We start from the raw sequence: 19,805 nt of genomic DNA on the forward strand, positions 1-19,805 counted from the left end.
ATTTAGATCCTTAGCCTATGTGGCTAGTTTCGAGTGAATACCATAAAGTCACCATAAACTGCAACCGAAAGCAAAAAAGCAAAAGTAGGTCATCTTCTATACATGGGGGGGGGGGGGGGTGATTTAAAGTGATGTTTTAATGATGGAGTACCATTTGGAAGTTTTCTAATGAAACTGAGCATTCCATACCAGATTTTTGCACCGACAAATGATAAGGAACGTTGACCGTATACATTACAAGTTTTTGGCAAGATGAATTTATTATGTTCAGCTTGTCTAGTGTCCCTTGTAGACGTGACGAATATTGATGAGAAATGTGGTTTGTTCGTAGTTAGTATTCTGTGGATTAGCATAGCTGTGTTATAGTCCCGAGTTTGGATAAGTGGCATTAAATTTAACTGTGCAAAAAGCTGTGCAGAAGGCCCGTCCTTTGTGACTGATGCAATTATTCTAACAGCAGGTTACTGAATTTTGATTAAAGGGTCGTTGTACGAGGCGTAGGTGAAACCTCAAGATTCTACGCAATATGTTAAATGGAAATGAAAAGTGCTGACATAAATGAGACGTAATGTTTGAGGATGGAAATGTTTGTGCGCCTTTAATAAGGTATAACAACCAAAAGACAACTTTTTCTAAATTTACTTGTTCAGCATGTGGAGCCTAGTGAGGTGACGACTCCAGACTTATCCGAGGTACAAGTTGCACTTAGTAGGATTCATTGTTCGGTGAGAAGCAAATACTACGCAGTTAATCTTTTTGGAGTTCAAAACAATTTTGTTAATTTCAAGCCAAATTAAGGTATTCTGCAGCTCACTTTGAGCGATTTCTTTTGTTTCCTGTAGTGACTGTCGTGAAATTCATTAGAGCTGTATCATCCGCGTTAGAATGAGAAAGAATGATAGAATGGAGAAAATCTGAGTGATTTAGGATAATCGTTAATGAAGACAGAGGAGAGTATTGGTGCCAGTTTTGGAACCAGTTTTTACTGTCTTTATTGATTCTTTGCCTCTAACTACTACGTTGCGAAAAAAGCCAAATGCTTGTTCTCTAAAACTATAATGTTCTACTTTTCGTCACAGTATACACTCTGACTACAGTCAAACACTTTTCTAATAATCAAGAAAACGCCGAGTGCGAAGCAGCTCTTGTTAAGTGATTGGTTTATAATTTCTGTTAGGGAGCTTACTGCAGTAGTAATTGAGTAACCAGTTTGAAAACCGGTGTTGTGCGTTTGAAAGAAAACATGCGAAGAATAAAAAAAAAAAAGAAAGCGCTGTGCAGCATTTTTTCTGTCCTGTTTTCTTCTTCCACCAGATTCATTGGCTTATGGCGAATCCTCCTCCTCCTCCTCCTCCTCCTCCTCCTCCTCCTCCTCCTCCTCCTCCTCCTCCTCCTCCTCCTCCTCCTCCTCCTCATCATCATCATCATCATCATCATCATCATCATCATTTCTCTCCGGTAAGCACTAGAAATGTATCACATGCACAAACAGTTTTTGGCGTTGATTGTGGTACACGTGATAGTTTGCGACGATTGTGACCGGCTGCGGGTGCCCGCGTTCAGTGTCTCTATTTTCTTATTATGCCTCGCCTCGCCCTAGCCGCAGTGAAGGGCAGCAAACCAGATTTTCTGTTCTGGTCGACCTTCATGTCTTCCTCTCCCGCCCCCCCCCCCCCCTCCGCCAGGCTATTCAAAAACGAAGTACGATGAATGCTTAGCATAAGCACATCTGCTTTGTGCAAGAACTCTCATCACAGCGTTTGTTAACATATTAAAGACGTGTGAAATAAGTAAAAAAGAGATGGACCTCAGAGGAAGCTTTAGCTCGGGTACTCCTATCTAAATATATGTAAAAGGGAATTCTTCTGTCTCGGCAACCAGTGCACCAAATTTGGCGAGGTTTGTTGCATTTAAAGGAAAAAGTTAAAATCTAGTGACTGTTGGTTTCGAATGTTTGATTTAGGTCGCGAATTTCGTATCAAAGATTGGCAAAAAATGGGATATTTTTAGAAAATGAAACTATGAAGTTTGCAACTCTAACTTGGTAATGAAACCTATATCACAATGCTGTGAATTGCATCTAATAGTACATTTATAGCGGAGAAGATTGATATGTTACAAATGAATCTCAAAAATTTAGTGATATGGAAATACAGCTTTTGCAGAACCCTTGTGCATAAGGTAACGAATTCACGTAAGATACAAAATGATTTATCGGATATTTCCGCTTTCAATGATCTAACGGATGCTTACAGAACCGCGATATCTGCGTTTGATGCAGAGCTATTAATAGAATTTTCGGAAATCCTTATAACAAAATTTAAGCCCTTAATCGAAATTCCGCTTCCAACAGTCACTGTAAGTTAACTTTCTCTCTCAAATGCGGCAAATTTCATTAAAATCGGTCCAGGCCTAATCTCAGAAGAACGTTTTTGCGTTTTACAAGTATTTGAATAGGCCGCGTTGGAGTTGGGCCCGAACTAATGCTTCTCCCTAAGTTAGTGACGTACAAAAGACTTCCGAGGCGTAGATGACGTATAGTTCCTGTGAAGGCACCTGCGAAAAACCATCCAGAAATCCTCCTCAGCACTTAAATACCCGAGCGGTCGAAGCCCTCAAAAGTGGCCGAGTGCGAGGAAGGTTTTTGTACGAAACAATTTTCGAGTTATCCTGGCTGCTTCCTAAACGCTAAAGAGGGTTCACTCAGCTTTGTACCTGACAAGTTCGTAAGCGAAAAGAGCCTACGAGCACGCATATTTGCCGGTTTGCGAGGGTTCAGACTCCCCACGAGGAATCTTCCCGCGCATTTCTTCCGGCTTTCGCTTTTGCCACTAAATCTCCAAGATACCCGCAACCTTTACGGGACGCGGGCTCGTATATATAGGTATCTAGCTTCGATATGTCACTGAGTGCGTGCGGGATTCCGCTATACACTCGCTCGCCGGGAACTAGCGAGTGCTATTGCGTGTTGCGAAACTCTCCTTACGGATACACCAGCGTGGGCGGACAGGTGCGTGGGTTGACGCTGGTTCGGCGTTGCACGCAGTTTCATCAGGGAAGTAACGCTTCGAGTTTGCGCTGCCGTACTCGCCGTGTTCGGTGGTCTATCTCGGCTCTCGCCCCCGCACCAAACAAAGCTGGCATGCTTAGATTCCGCTGAGCATATTTCATTCGTATAAGCCCCAAAGCAGTGTAATGACCTTTTCTGCAGAAGTTATTCAGCAGGAATCTTTGATCACCGCTAAGAGTAGGCACTCACTTCTGCCTCGAGCTTGGCAGAAAACGAACAAAGCCGGCAAAACAAGACCGAGGTTGTTGAAATGAAGTTTATTATCCAAGAATGAGCCTATGTAGCTCGAATGTGAACGAACCTTCGTAAAGTCCAAAGCAAGAAGACTCAAAAACATACCAATCTCTCAGACCCGAGTTAACGCGTACTTTAGCCGGTGTAGTGCTATTTGTCAAGACATGATTAATATTTGCGCACCACTTGAAACGAAGACTGCATGGGGAACGACAGAGACATTACGCTTGTGTATGTCCCTCCGCAGTCCTCGTTTCAAGTGGTGCACGAATACCATTAATCTTGAATTGTAACCATTCCAAACCAGTACCTTTGCTAAGACAGTGACGTTTCAGGAAATTGGATGTTTTCCATTGCAGCTTTTTCTCCATCAAATGAACGCACTGTTTATGCTGTTTATGTCGAAGTTTTAAATGAAAGGCCTGAATTGAAGGCAGTACTAGTAAAATGATGCCACTTTTTGTCCAGTGCATGCTTCGACACTTATTGACTGAGGGTAAAAAAATGAGCACCCGGGCAACTTCAGCAATCAACAATCACCATTCTTATAAGCCGAAGGCCGGGAGACGAATCTGCGAAAATATTCGAAATATTAAGCTTTAGCAATAGCGGAAGCATTTGATATGACTTTTTAAAAACATTTATTGCGCCCGTGCCAGGTTCATTAATGTTTTAATTGTGGTTTCTTGTATTAGAGGCATTTCTTGCATAACGCATCAGGTGTCATTAAGCACTTTATTATGTGGGCTGCCTTGTCAGATCAGGAAGAGTTGGGTTCTACAAAGTAGAACGCACAACCATTGCTTCCGTCGTCATCATTCATTTCGGCTCCCACAAGCAGGCCCCAAACCCGAGCCATGCTTCTCCGGGGGTAGTTTTGGTTTGGGACATCGGTCCATGTCCGGACAAGGGTAAGCCAGAAGGCGACTTCGCTCTTTCGCTCGTTGGCTTAGTAGTGTAAATAGCAAGAATAAGACTCAGCGCCTGCGCTAACACGCCTTAATACTTCTCGGCATAGCAGGCCACAAGTTACCATCTCATACAGGAATACTGACGCTTTCATTCTGTGTTGCTTTACAAGAAAAAAAAATCGATCCAAGGATCTTCTGCACAATTCCCGGGTGCACATTGTAGATATTCGTCGATGTCACATTATGCACCATCCTGGACACTGCAAGACTTTGCCGAGAAGAGCATTTCGTCCCGCCGGGAAACTGTCGATGACATACACCGTGAACACTCTGGGAGGATCTGCTTATTCGGCGTCCTCTTTTGTCTGAAAGAAAGGTTCATCCTTCTTGGTTGTTCTCGTGGTGTTAGACTTGGGAATGGTAGTACCGATTCACGCTGACCCTACGAATGCGAGAAATTGCAGAACACTGATAATTTTGTAATTGTGATGTGTGCGTTCAAGAAAACAATGAACAGGAAATTTCCGACACACAGCAGCTGAAAAAACAAATGAGAGCATTTACAAAGTGTATCTATGGAGGACAAGCGTTAATTCAAGCTAGCAATTTGTTAAAGGTGCGAAACAGACAGTGAAAGAAAAAGAAAGCGGGCATAGGACAAAAAAGCCAGTCCCTTATTAACTTCTTCGCGTTCTTTCGGAGTACACTACTGCACAAGCTTGCACAGGGCATGCCGAAAAGCCGATGAGACATTAAGACAAGCAAGCAGCAAGAATGAAAACGAGCGAGCACGCAAATATAGTCAATAAGCCACTAATAGAACCGGTAAGCAATCGGCCGAGATGTGTACTGAAATCAGCAACATGTAACCAGAAAGCAATCAAGCCAGCAAGGAAAAACGTCCCTTGATAAGTTTCACGCAATGTAATTCGTGCAAGCAGGCAGGAAACAGCATGCTAGCAAGCCTACGTTACCATCATAAGAGGAGGAGCAAGACAAAAAAGAGGGCAGGCTAATATGGTTATTGAGGTAAGACAGCCAAAAAACAAGCAAGCAATCAGCCGGGAGGAATGGCTAAATCAGGGAATATCATGGAGCATGGAGCGAATAGCATGGAGGAGGAAGCATGTCATTCGTGCAAGTAGGCAGAGACCTGAGCGTGCAGGCAGGCCAGCGGTACAGGCACCAGGCAAGGAGGAAGGCTAAAGAGTGCAGGCGAACATAGCTTATGACGCAAATCAACAAAAAAAAAACAAGCAATCAGACAAATTGTATGGCAAAATCAGCAAATAGCATGAAGGAAGTACTCAAAGTAGCAAGCAAATGACCCGTAATCTTAGCACATAGCGCTGTCATTCGTGCAAGTAGGCAGAGACCTCAGCGTGCAGGCAGGCCTACGGTACAGGCACCAGACGAGGAAGGCTAAAAAAAAGAGTGCAGGCGAATATGGCTTATGACGCAAATCAGCAAAAAAAAAATTAAGCAGTCAGACTAATTGGATGGCGAAATCAGCGATGAGCAAGCAGGAAGCTATCAAGCGGGCAAGCAGAAAAGCCCCCATCCTAACATGTTGGAAGGGCATTCGTGCAAGCAGGCAGAAACATCAGCGTGCAAGCAAGCCTATGCTACAGTCACATGACAAGAAGAAAGGCCAAAAAGCAGAGGGTAGGGGTACAGTTGATGCGGCAAGACAGTGAACGAACAAGTAAGCAATCAGCCAAGCTGGATGGCAAAACTAGGGAAGAGCAAGCAGGAAGTAATCAAGGAAGCAAGCACCTCCATCCTAGCACATAGCAATGTCATTCGTGCAAGCAGGCAGGGATCTCAGCGTGCAGGTAAATTTACGGGATAGTCACAAGACAAAGAGCAAAGTCGAAAAGAAGAGGGGAGGGGAATATGGTTGATGAGTCAAGCCAGTGAGGTAAAACGCAAGCAGTCAGCAAAGCTGGTTAGCAATATCAGGGACGAGCAAGCAGGAAGCAATCAAGCCAGCAAGCAGAAGTGTCCGCATCCTTGCACGCTGAAATGTCATTCGTGCAAGTCGTCAAGAACTTCAGCATGCAGACAAGCCTAAATTACAGTCACTTGACAAAGCGAAATGCCAAAAAGGAGAAGGGAGGGGAGCACGAATGATGCAGCAAGACAGTGAACGAACAAGCAAGCAATCAGCCAAGCCAGATGCAGATGGCCAAATCAGCGATCAAGGCAGCAAGCACCTCCACCCTAGCACAAAGCAATGTCAGTCGTGCAAGCAGGTAGGGATCTCAGCGTGCAGGAAAATCTAAAATATAGTCACACGACAAAGAGCAAGGCTAAGAAAGATGGCAGGGGAATATTGTTCATGAGGCAAGCCAGTGAAAAAAAGCAAGCAGTCAACTTCGTGAACCAGCAAGCAAATGATCCCTTGGCACATACCGATGTCATTCATGTAAGCAGGCAGCGGCCTTCGCAGCAGGCAAGCCTACGTGACAGCCACATGAGAAGAAGAAAGGCCAAAAAGGAGAAGGTAGGCTAATTGGCTAATGAGCTAAGACAGCGAAAAAACAAGCAATCAATCAGCCGTGCTGGATTCTTAAATCAGCGACGAGCAAGCACGAAGCTCTCAAGATAGCATGCAAATGAGCACTCATCGTAGCACTTGCTGATGTCATTCGTGCAAGCAGGCATAACCTTCAGCGTGCAGGCAAGCCTAGGGGCAGCCACAAGACAAGGCGGAAGGCTAAATAGGAGAGGGCAGGCGAATGTGGTTTATGAAGTAAGCCAGCAAAACATGCAACCAGTCAGCCGAGTTCAATGGCGAAATCAGCGACGAGCAAGCAGGAAGCTGCAAAGCCCGCAAGCAGAAAAGCCCCCATCCTAGCACGTTGGAAGGGCACTCGTGCAAGCAGGCAGAAACCTCAGCGTGCAAGCAAGCCTACGGGACAATCACAAGGAGCAAGGCCAAAAAAGAGAGGGCAGGGGAAAATGGTTGATGAGGCGAGCTAGCGAAGGAACAACCAAAAAATCAGCCGAGTTGGATAGCGAAATCAGTGACGAGCAAATAGAAAGTAATCAAGGCAGCAAGCACCTCCATCCAAGCACATAGCAATGTCATTCGTGCAAGCAGGCTGGGACCTCAATGTGCAGGAAAATCTACGACATAGTCAAAAGGAGCAAGGCCAAAAACAAGAGGGCAGGGGAACGTGGTTAATATGGCAAGCCATTCAAGGAAAAAGCAAGCAGTCAGCCAAAATGCTTGGCTAAATCAGCGACGAACAAGCAGGAAGCAATGAAGCCAGCAAGCAGAAGAGCGCCCATCCTAGCATGCTGGAATTTCGTTCGTGCAAGCAGGCAGAAACATAAGTGTGCAGGCAAGTATACGTGAAAGTAACAAGGAGCAAGGCCAAAAAAGAGAGGGCAGGGGAATATGGTTGTTCAGGTAAGACAGCGAAAAAACGAGCAAGCAATCACCCGAGCTGGATGGCTAAATCAGCGACAAGCAAGGAGGAAGCACTCAAAATAGCAAGGAAATGATCCCCATTCTTAGCACATCGCGATGCCATTCGTGCAAGTAGGCAGAAACATCAGCGTGCAGCAAGCTTATAACACAGGCACAAGACAAGGAGGAAGGCTAAAAAGGAGCGGGCAGGCGAGTATTGTTTATTACGCAAAACAGCAAAACAACATGCAACCAGTCAGCCGAGTTCAATGGCGAAATCAGCGACGAGCAAGCAGGAAGCTGCAAAGCCCGCAAACAGAAAAGCCCCCATTCTAGCACGTTGGAAGGGCACTCGTGCAAGCAGGCAGAAACCACAGCGTGCAGGCAAGCCTACAGGACAGTCACAAGACAGGCAGCAAGGTCTAAAAATGAGAGGGCAGCGGAAAACGTTTGGTGAGGCGAGCCAGTGAAGAAACAAGCAAGCAATCAGCCGATTTGGATGGTGAAATTTGCGACGAGCACGCAAGATGCAAGATAGCAAGCAAATGAGCGTTTGTCACATACCGATGTTATTCGTGCAAGCACGTAGAAACCTTAGCATGCAGGCAAGCCTATGCGAGTCACATGACAAAGAGAAAGGCCGAACAGCAGAGGGCAGAGGAAAAGGTGATGCAGCAAGACAGTGAATGAACAAGCAAGCAATCGGCGAAGCTTGATCGTGAAATTAGCGACGAGCAAGCAGAAAGTAATCAAGGCGGCAAGCATCTCCATGCTAGCACATTGCAATGTCATTCGTGCAAGCAGGCAGCGACCTCAGCGTAGAGGTGCATCTACGAGATAGTCACAAGACAAAGAGCAAAGCCAAAAAAAAAAGGCGGCAAGAGAATATGGTTGGTGAGTCAAGGAAGTGAAGGAAAATCAAGCACTCAGTCATGCTGGATGTCAAAACCAACGATGAGCAAGCAAGAAACAATCAACTTAGCAAGCAGAAGAGCCCCCCATCCCTAGCACATTGCAATGTCACTCGCGCAAGCAGGCAGAAACTTCCGCGTGCACGAAAGCCTACGTGGCAGTCACATGACAAAGATTAAGGCCGAAAATGAGAGGGCAGGCTAATATAGTTAATGAAGTAAGACAGCAAAAAAACAAGCAAGCAATCAGCCTAGCTGGATGGCTAAATCAGCGACGAGCAAGCAAAAGCACTCAAGAGAGCAAGAAAATGCACCCTCATCTTAGCACATGCCGATGTCATTCGTGCAAGCAGGCAGAAACCTCAGGTTGCAGGAAAGCCTACCAGGCAGTCACAAGGCATGCAGCAAGGCTAAAAGGAGAGAGGAGGCGAATGTGATTTATGAGGCAATCCACCAAAACAAGAAGCGAATAATCAGCGAATTGGATGGCGAAATCTGTTAAGAGTAAGCAGGAGGAAATCAAGCCTGCAATCAGGGAAGCCTCGATCCTAGCACATTGGAAGGGCATTCGTGCAAGCAGGAATAAACGACAGCGTGCAGTCAAGCCTACGTGACAGTCAAGACAAGGAGCACGGGCTAAAAGGCGAAGGCAGGCAAAAAGAAATATGTGGTTTTACGTGCAAAAACCACTTTCTGATTATGATGCACGCCGTAGTACTCCGGTAATTTCGACCTCCTGGGGTTCTTTAACGTGCACCTAACTCTAAGTACACGAGTGTTTTCCAATTTCGCCCCCATCGAAATACGGCCGCCGTGGCCGGGATTCGATCCCGCGACCTCGTGCTCAGCAGCTCAACACCATAGCGACTGAGCAACCACGGCGGGCCGAAGACAGGCTAGTATGGTTGATGAGGCAAGCGAGTGACGGAGTTAACGATCAGGTGAGCTGGATGACGAAATCAGCGACGAGCAAACAAGCAAGCAAGATGCAATGATGCCAGCAAGCACCTCTACCCTAGCAAATAGCAACGTCATTCGTGCAAGCAGGCAGGGACCTCAGCGTGCATGCAAGCCTTCGGGACAGCCACAACAGAAGGATTAAGGCGGAAAAGGAGAGGGCAGTGGAATATGGTTTATGAGGCAAGCTAGGGAGGAAACAAGCAAACAATTAGCCGAGTTACAAGGCGAAATCGGCGACGAGCAAGCAGGGAGCTAACAAGCTAGCAAGCAGAAAAGCCCCAATCTTTTCTCGTTGGAATGTCATTCATGCAAGCAGGCAGCAACCGTAGCATGCTGGTAAGCCTACGTAACAGTCACATGACAGACCATGGCCAAAACGGACAGGGCAGGGCATTACGGTTGATGTGGTAAGACAGCGATCGAGCAAGTAAACAATAAGCCAAACTGGATGGCAAAATGAGCGACGAGCAAACATTGAGTAATCAAGCGAACAAGCAAATGAGCCCTTATCTTAGCACATACCACTGTCATGCGTGCTGACAGAGAAAGACCTACCGCATGCAGGCAAGCCTAGGTGATTGCCGCATGAGAAAGAGCAAGGCTAAAAAGGAGAGAGCAGAGCAAGCAATCAGCCGAGCTGGACAGCGAAATGAGCTGCGAGCAAGCAAGAAGCAATCAATCCAGCAAAAGAACAACCCCCATCCTAGCACGTTGCAGTGCCATTCGTGCAAGCATGCAAGGACGTCAGCATGCAGGCAAGCTTACGAGACAATCACAAGACAAAGATCCAGGGCTAAAACGCGAGCAGGGAAATGTTGAGGCAAGCCAATGAAAGAAAAAGGAAGCAATCAGCCGAGGGGGATTGCGAAATCAGCGAAGAGCAAGCAGGAACCACTCCAGCCAGCAAGCAAATGAGCTCTCATTTTATCATGCTGCAATGGCATTCGGCCAAGAAGGCAGGGACTTGAGCGTGCAGTCAAGTGTGCGAAAGATTCACGAGACAAGGCGCAAGGCCGGAAATGAGAGGGCAAGCTAACATGGTTAATGTGGTAAGCCATGGAAACAACAAGCAAGCAATCAGCCGAGTGGGATGGCAAAAATCAACGACGAGTAAAGAGGAAGTAATCAAGCCAGCAAGCTCCTCCACGCTACTAGATAGCAATGTCATTTTTCCAAGCAGGCAGGGACCTCAGCATGCAGGCAAATCTAAGAGATAGTCACAAGACAAAGCAGAGCCAAAAAGGAGAGGGCAGGGGAATATTTTTGATGAAGCAAGTTAGTGAAAGGAAAAGCAAGCAATCAGCTGCGCTCAATGGCGAAATAAGCTACGAGCAAGCAGGAAGCAAGCAAGCCAGAAAGCGAATTTGCCGTTTAGCACATATCGATGTTATTTGTACAAACAGGCAGGGACCCCAGCGTATAGGCAAGCCCACGGGACAGTCAAAACAAGGAGCAAGGCCAAAACGGAGATGGCAGGGCAATATGGCTGATAAGTCAAGCCAGTGAAGGAAAAAGAAAGCAATTAGGCAGGCTGGATGGCAAAATCCGTGACGAGCAGGCAGAAATAAATCATGCCAGCAAGCAAAAGAGCCCTTTCCTAGGACGCTGCATTGTAGTCCGTGCGAGCAAGCAGGTACTTCTGCATGCATGCAGGTCGGTCTGGTGGCGATGTTGCAGATGTGACTGTGTCGCAAGACAAGGAGCTAGGCTGAAAAGAGGACTGGGAAATATTTTGAGGCATGTCAGGGAAGGAAAATTCCAGCGAAGGAAAATACAAGCAATCATCCTAGCTGGAAGGCGGAATCAGTGGTGAACAAGCAGGAGGCAATCTGGCCAGCAAGTCAGTAAACAGAAGGACCAGCATCTTAGCACCATGAGGTGTTATTCGTGCAATTGGGCAGGAAGCAGCATGTGGGCAAGCCTACCAGAACATGGTTTGTGAGGCAAGCTAGCGAAAAGAAAACAAGCAAGAAATTGGCCAATCTGGATAGTGACATCAGCAACGAGCAAGCAGGGAAGCAATCAAGCCTGTCAGTCAGAAGAGACCCCAAATGATGCACGCTCTGTCATTCGTGCAAAAGGGCGCTGAACTAAATGAGCATGAAAACCCTCGCGACAACAATTAGACAAGAAAGAAGTCAGAAATTGAGCAAGCAGGAAGGTAGGGTAACGAGCGAGCGATTATACGACCAACAGCAAGCGAACAAAAAGGCGCCCGGTGATACCATGAAACAAGCCTGAAAAGTAAAAAGGGACATGTAAGTGTGCACGAAGAAAGGAATATATGACGGAAGATGGTGGTCAGGCATTAGCACAGGATATGAACGTGTAATGGAGGCACAAATTTTGAGGAAGCGATACACTACGCAAAGCGCTAAAGGACTAAAGGAAACGGCGAGTCAGTGCTCAGCCAGCGTGTGTAACTGCGAAAAAGTTGCAGTTCCATTCATGCAGGATGGGAGAAGTAGAGCAATAATCCCAATGCAGAGACTTGAGACGGGAAAGCAAGTGTGCGAATAAATTGTGAATCAGTCGAATGATTCTTTGGGCGATCGTTGGACTGAACCTGTTACGGGGTGGTAAGTGATCGAGAAAGTAATGTACGCAAAGATCTGTCATGTGCTGCAGTATCAGAGAGGATAATGGTAACACGTGAGCCAATGATAATGCAAGTGGCTATTGCGGCTATGGCGAAAGTAGTAATGAGGGTGGAAGCATGGAGAAATCCTAAAAGGGAAGGAAGAAAGTGAATTCAAGGATGTTTCCAGTCAGAACAACCTGTTCTCTTTCGTGGTGGTTCTGATGCTAATTTGTAGAACTTTTTACACCATTTCATTAAATAAAGTAGCGACAATGTTTTTCTATCTATACAAATAGAAAAACACCTGCCCACCTGTAGATTAATGTAAAAATAGGCAGTTGTCACCGCACATTTCTCTTGCCTAATGTACCTGCAAAGCATGGACTAAAATAATTCACTTCAAAGAATGAAAATGCGATGGAAGGTGTTTAGAACCTGGCTGTGGGCTCGTTCGCATCATGTACGGAGAACATTCTTACCACCGGCGCCTGCAAGCGCAACGATTGCATTTGGTAGTAAGCCTGGAGTCTTCTAAGCAAAATGCAACACGCTCACGCGTAAGAAGTCTTCATAATTGCGGTTTCTTCCCTGGAAGTGTTCGCATGGCCGCCGAATCGCTCAAGCAAAATGTGCCTCAAGACCGAGATATTCTGCTTCAACGTAGCGCACGCTGGAGTGCCTGAAGTGGGATGCGGGTTGTCTGGAGCATGGAGGAATGTAGTCTGGTCGGGGCTCTGCACAGACAGGAAGCAACAACAAAAAATGAAAAAAAGAAAGTTTCTATGAGTGGGTAGCACTCGACCAATGTTGCACACACACCTGAAGCGCGTCGCGTTTTACTGCCTTTGAATAGTTGAAGTCGTCGCGATGCTTGTGGCGGCAACGTATACCCTATGGCGAACTAGTGCCGAAATTTTCTAAGAGGACAAGACACTCACAAGGCCCATGTCATACGACAATGATTTCAGTAGCTCGGGCTTTTCTTTAGACGCTGCTTTCCGTCGGTTATCAAGGAACAACTGCGCGTTTTCGATACTGCTAGACAAACGCCTGCACAGGCTAGCTGCGTACGGTCTGGCTGTGCGCGTGTTCTTGGGCGAGTTTCTCGTAGAAGCCATATTTTTGCATAAGCCCAAGCGACTCATGACATGTTTCAGTGGTACACTGAATAGTCGTAGCAGGCGTAGGCATGGTCGGGTTGGGACGCTTGCTTCCGTTCCAGCACGTCCGTGGTTGCGGTAAACACAAAGCAGCGTGCAATGCTTTAGTTGAGAAGCGTTCCAAGCAAGGGACAGTTGTCTAGCCAAAAATAGTAGGTTACAAGGAGGTTTTAAAGACATTCTGGAGTGGCAGTCCTCGCCGATTTCTACCAGTAGAAGTGAAGCTAGCGATTGCCCCGACTTCACCATTGAAAGTGGGCTTGGTGTTTCGGCCTGAATTGTCGCCCTTGGATGGGTAGTCACATCATCATCTCCAATTCAAGTTGCCAAGACCTTCAAGCTTCAACCTAAAATCAGCGATATAGATACACACATCGAAAAATCATTGCACGGCAAAATGGGCCATGTGAAAGCCACTGGAAGTGAGAAGTAAACGCTTGCGGTTCACTGACTCATGTTAACGTTAAACGATTCCCCTAGCAAGATGGCGCTGGCCGGCTTCACCTTTAGAACATCATCGCCACTCTAATTTTTTTTAAAAAACCTCATTGGTCAGTTACCTCCCTTTCAACTACACTTGCAACATCAAGAACTCATACTCGCTTCGCAAGCAACAGATTGCAAGCAGACAACTCGAGTACCTTAGTACAGCATCTCATCCGAGGAAATAGGTGTCATCGCAGGTGGTTTCACATGTTGTCCTTGCAAATGCATCGGCGCTCGAATGGCCTGCTTCAGTTCTTCATGTGCCTGCATCGGGTAGGGCAGTAATACGAGCCAACATTGCACGAGCACTCGCTGCAAATATGAGGCGTTTGACAGCGCCGGCCTATTGGCGCGTGACATTAAGTGCCGCCTGCAGTCGAAAAAATTTTTCACCCTTTGAGGCGTATCTTGTCCTACAACAATAAATGTCATCTGACCTGCCCGCATTCCCTTTCTTTAACGCTGCGAGCCCGGTACTTCCAAGTCACGAACGGTTTGTGCGTTAACAGCGTGACATATCATTCTCGGCAGGAAAGTAGCATGCGCAGCGTTTTCAAGAAAGGAAACACAAGCAAGGCATCTGAGATGACGATTGTTGTGGGACAAATATACACCCCAAGGAGGCACCTATTTAAGAGGGTAGTGTGTCAATACGTAGTAAAGCCAATTTCTGTACGAGATATTGTGACGGCAATCATTTCGCAGCGCAGCACACGGAGCTTTGAGGTAGCGTCAACTATAAGCGACAGTCCTCCAATCGCATCAGCATGGAAACTCAGACAACTTCGTTTGAATTCCGGACGAACGCGCTACTTCTGAGCGGCAAAATGCAACATTGCTTCGCTACATTGTCTCTTTTCGCCTAATAACAAGTGCTCAAACAGGCATAAAGTAAGGCCATTTTTCCTGAGTGAAAAGAAAATAAACCGCCAAAGAAGTGCAAGGAAGCGTTGCCTGAAGTGCAGTGACAGGCTAACATGGCCCACTACTGAACAAGAAGACTACGGCAAAACCCATCTCACAATGATTTTCCACGTTAATGCGATTAGCATTAGAACAATGCAGGGACGCACCATATTGCTGAAAACACCTTTAGTTGGGCAAATTGGCTGAGAATGCCGATTTATTCACTACACCTTTGGAAGCCAAAAAGAAAGAATTGTCAGTTTTACCCGAAGGCAAAGCATTGAAAGCGATAGCACGGCTTAGCGTTGCACTGAAGGTGTCTCAGGAGGCTGGCGTAGTGAGCATGCCAGTAGCGTTGCTCGGCGACGTCGGCGCGAACGCGCAGATCGCCGATGGTGTTCTGCGCGTTCCACTTTGCCCTTGGCTGAGCTTGAAGGACATTTTACGGAACCTGCCCTTTTCTAGGTTTGTACGTGGGGAGGTATTCTGTAAGAGTTCACATAGGGGACAAGCCCGTTTCGTCTGCTGTTGACGTTATGATTGGCTGGGCTGCGCTGCGCGTCCGCAGCAGCCCCCAAGGCGCCGCAGCCAATCATAACTTCAACAGCAGACTAAACGGACATCTCCAGTAGGTGAACTCTTACGGAATGCGTCCCCTGGAGTAGCAGAGCTATCTTTCTATAAATTTGTTAAGCGTGGCCTTCCAATTCAGCTCGTTTCCATTGGCTCCACACCACAGTGACTGCATGTACGGTTTCACAAACAAGGTTTCACGGAACGCGGCCTCTCAGCTGCAGCCAGTTTAGTTGCTTGAGCACGCAGCGTCTACGCATTCGGACGCCACAAGGAAAGCTTCACTAAATGCGGCCTCCCAACAGCAGCCAGTTTTGCGCCGCTGAGACTGTAGACTTGGGGTTCAGCATCGCTAAATTTCAGATTAACTATGGCGCGATCGCATGGGCGTCGATTTCAGGCGTAAAGCTTTTATATTGAGAAGAACGACGCTCTTACTTTTATCAGTGGTGCCGTGAAATAAGTTGGATTTGTATCGGCAGAATGATAAGTTGTTGAATCGCATTAAATTTTATTCACAAAGATGCATGCCTATCTGACAAATGACACACCTGAGAATGTATATATGCGAGTTCTTGGCCCACAATTCAATTCTCCTTTCGGAATATGCCTCGTGGCCTCACTCGAACGCAGCGGCGTCAGTGCTGTGGCCTTCAGGCGTGGTTGTGGCTGGCTGCTTTTATTACTACCAAGCGAAAGGCGTTGCAGCACCACGGCGCAATTTTACCGTCACACCCTTACGAATTCCTGGCTGACCTCCTGCACGGAGCAGTTACAATACGCAATGAGAAAAACATTACAGCTATGCATACAAGATGTTTACTCGAACGAGACATAGGCAAGGTTAACTTATTTCACTATCATTCATCATAACGTTTCAAAGCAAACTCGAGGCTCCGAGATGCCCTTTGCGTTGCGATTGCGCCTCATTCGTCGCACAAGAACCGTTGCGGAACTCCACTTACCAACTTCGCTGCAAAATTTCCGATGCTCTCACGGCAACTGTAGCGTCCTACTGAGGTAGCTGAGGTAGCACCGTTGGGCTCACGTGGAATTGCCTGCTATAGTAGTGGCCCACATGCGTGGCTCAGGAGGCGGGTGGCGTGTCTGGTTGTGTGCTCCCCGTTTGTCGGATGTAAGCCTCTCCGTCGGCTGTCCCATGGAGCCACACAAACTCGTCCTTGGCGTTGCCGGACGTCGCTAGAACGCAGCGCGTCTCGGGAAGTCGCCTTGGAATCCTTGTTCCTGGTAGGCCAGGGAATGCCACGCAACCAAGGACCTCGCTCGCAATCCAACGGGTCCCGGACGGCGGCCCTGGTTGTCTGCTCCGGGTGGATGAGGGGCAGCGGAAAGCCACAGGCATCGCTCGGAGGAGCGGTTCCTTTGTCGTGAGCATGCCGCAGTCGCGTTCGAAATGGCACGTAGCTGGGCACTGTCTCTGCGCGGCCACGTCAGCCACGTGTCCAGTCAACGAGCGTTCCGTCATGCCCTGCGATCACGTGTCGCGAAACGTGCGGCCCAATCGCAGCGCGACGCGTTACCGCACTTCGCCTTTCTCTGTCTCCTCGTTTTCTTCTTTTACTAACCGCACAGCTCACGAAGGAAATGCTACTGACCTAATTTTGGCTCACTTGCGATTTTACTCTTTCTTGTGCAGCTCAGCAGCTAAGGGCGGCGGCAGCTTATAGTATACTTTTTCCCCTTGCATCTCCCCCTCTCCTGCATTCTTTTTTTTTGTTACTCAACGGGTCCGGACTTTGCACGCGTAGGTTCGCCGCAGACAGTACTATTACAGGAGCGCACAGATAGGAACCGGCCTACCCAAAGGTGGCATGACGGGACAGCGGTCCGCCGCTCGTCCCGTTGTATCTCGTGTGTGTCGGGAAGATGCACGTGCTATACGCAAACGCGTTTCTGGACTTCCTGTGCGACGCGCGCAGGCACAGACGCTGCCTGCGTCGGCTGTCGGCCAATGCGAAGAACTCGAGGCCTCAATCTCATGTCGATGAACGTTCTTTCGTGTAACCCGTTTTGACAGGAATACGGCGCGACAGTGCGGGCGGACTGCCTCTTTGGGTATTAGATTTGGGTGTTAGGGCAGCACCCTAAACTGTAGGGCCCACAGTGCTGTTTGCCCAATAAAGAGTTAGCCTCCTCATTGACAGTTTTAGCAGTGTGCCCTTGATCGTCACTGCTACGTGACGTCTGGTAGAAAGTACTAGACATTTCACGTCGCGCATACAGACAGATTAACAAGGTTCGGTGACCACAGACGACGGATAGAACCATCGATAACATTCGAGAAACTTCCGAAACTAGCGGACGCGTCCTTCGCTGAGCGATAACGTTTAACATTTGTTAGCCGGTGAAAAGTGGTCACCCGAGAAAGAGAAACAAGTGCACGTGTCAATGCAGGTTACGTACGGCAGGACGGCATCCCACACCTTGTGTTCGACGTCGACGCACACTGCTAGCACGTCGGCGAGGGTCTTGTTCAACCGCTCCATAAGACCATTCGTCTGCGGGTGGTAGGCAGTTGGACGGTAGGCGATGCGAGAAAAGTCCTTAACAAAGGGCCCATATTAGGCACAGAGGCCAAGGAATCTGCGCGCTGCTTTCTTGTCGATTGGCTGCGGGAATTTCGCTATCGCAGCTGTTTTCTGTGCGACGCGACTGACTCCGAACTTGCAAATTACCTGGCCCAGAAACAGGAGCGCTTCGTAAGCGAAGCGGCATTTTTCCGGCATCAGGGTGAGCCCGGATAAGTTGAATGCCTCGAGAACGGTTCCAAGCCGTCTGAGCTGATCGTCGAAGTTTCTGGCAAATACGACGACGTCATCCAAGTAGACGAGACATGCTTGCCAGCACCGCATTCATCACGCGCTGGAATGTTGCAAGCACAGAGTAAAGTCGGAATGACATGACCTTGAACTCGTAAAGGCCGCCCGGCGTTATGAAGGTGGTCTTTCCGCAGTCCCTCTCGATGAGTTCTATTTGCCAGTAACCAGCCTTGAGATCCATCAACGAAAAGTACTTAGCATTAAAGAACCGGTCTAACGCACCGTCTATCCCTGGAAGGAGGTATACGTCCTTATTCGTAATTTTGTTCAAGTGGCGATAATCGTCGCAGAAGCGCAGAGTTCCACCCTTCTTTATGATCACAGGAGACGCCCACGGACTGTTTCATGGCTGGATAATTTCGTCGCACAGCATTTCATCGACTTACTGCTTCCTCGCTTCTCGTTCCCGCATCGAAATTCGGCGTGGGCTCTGACGGAGTGCCCGAGCGCATTCTTCGGTGATTATGCGATGCTTAGCAACTGGTGTTTGTCCAATGGACACGTGTACTTGTTTATCTTTTTCGGGTGAGCACTTTTCACTAGCTAACAAATGTTATGTGTTATCGCGCAGAGCAGGACGTACCTGCATGAATCGGAGGTTTCTTGAATGTTATCAACGGATAACATTCAAGAAACGTAAGAACAGATTACACCTTGTGTAATCTGTTCTTACGCGCGACGTGAATTGTGTAGTACTTTCTGGAAAACACGTGGGCAACAGTGATTACTCTGGAGCCTTCGACGACCCATCTATAAAAGCCGACGCCCTTGACCTGCAGATCAGATTTCGCCGATCGCCGACTGTGCTCGCCGCTATAGTTGAACTTGGAGTTGATCTTTGTTTTGTTTTTGTCTGTGCACAGGCTCGCCCAATAAACAGTTAGTTTTGTCATCCACAGGAGGTGGTGCCGGCGGAGTATTGCCGCTGCGCCATCCGCATTTCAACCACCAAAGTGTTTACCCAACGCCAGCAGAACACTTCGACTGGTTTCGTAGATCCTCGCCCAGCATTGTAATACTAAACGTTGACAGTCACTTTAGTCACTTACGCTAAAGTCACTTACGCTAAAAAGGATGAAGGTGATAGCCGGCGTGGTCACGAAACATTATTTAGTTACTTTAACATTCTAATTCGAATGCGTTGTTACTTCGTATTACTTGTTTTCTGTTGTTCTCTTTTACTGCCCCGTGGACATCGTCACTAGTTATGCATGGTTAATGGTGCGTTAGAACGGTCGTAGCAAGTTTATGAAAACTATTGATACACATACGGGCAGGTTCAACAAATAATTTCTTTTTTTTATATATTTTAGCGCTGTGCATGTCGCGTAGACCTCATATTTCATCGTCAGATGGATACAAATCTTCTGACCGCGCTCCATCACTTGGTCGCCACTGTGGTAATTCTGGATCCAAGGATATTACAATGGTCTTGTGAGCAGTGAAGTAGCATCCCACATACTTGATATGTTTTATAGAATTTTCATTGTGGAATGCCAAGTCGATGCACTTGGAATCCAATTTGGAGATATAGCTGGTTCGCCCATATCTGCAAGTAGGCGTCGTGGGTTCGAGTGCCTTAAGTAACTTCGCCGTAATTAACACCAGAGGTAGTCGGTTACACTCCCACCAAAGGCCGAGGGTTTGACTATGACTAAAGGTTGTGGGTTCGTCTCTCGACCTTCACGATGTCAATTGGGACCTAACTTGGAGATATGACCGGTTGGCCCATATCTCCAAGTAGGTTCGCTTGTA

At 47.4% G+C, this 19,805-nt stretch overlaps 1 long non-coding RNA gene across 1 annotated transcript; it reads right to left on the bottom strand.

Moving 5' to 3' along the window:
* Nucleotides 1–3,306: 3,306 nt before the first annotated feature.
* On the bottom strand, nt 3,307–16,800 carry LOC142585601 (uncharacterized). The gene is made up of 4 exons (XR_012829109.1): nt 16,176–16,800; nt 13,887–13,995; nt 12,641–12,819; nt 3,307–4,657 (listed from the first exon to the last, which is right to left on the bottom strand). It is a non-coding gene; the product is annotated as an uncharacterized LOC142585601 (long non-coding RNA).
* Nucleotides 16,801–19,805: the final 3,005 nt, after the last annotated feature.

The sequence above is a fragment of the Dermacentor variabilis genome, chromosome 6 (assembly GCF_050947875.1).
Source record: "Dermacentor variabilis isolate Ectoservices chromosome 6, ASM5094787v1, whole genome shotgun sequence".
In the NCBI taxonomy this organism is placed as follows: Eukaryota; Metazoa; Arthropoda; class Arachnida; order Ixodida; family Ixodidae; genus Dermacentor; species Dermacentor variabilis.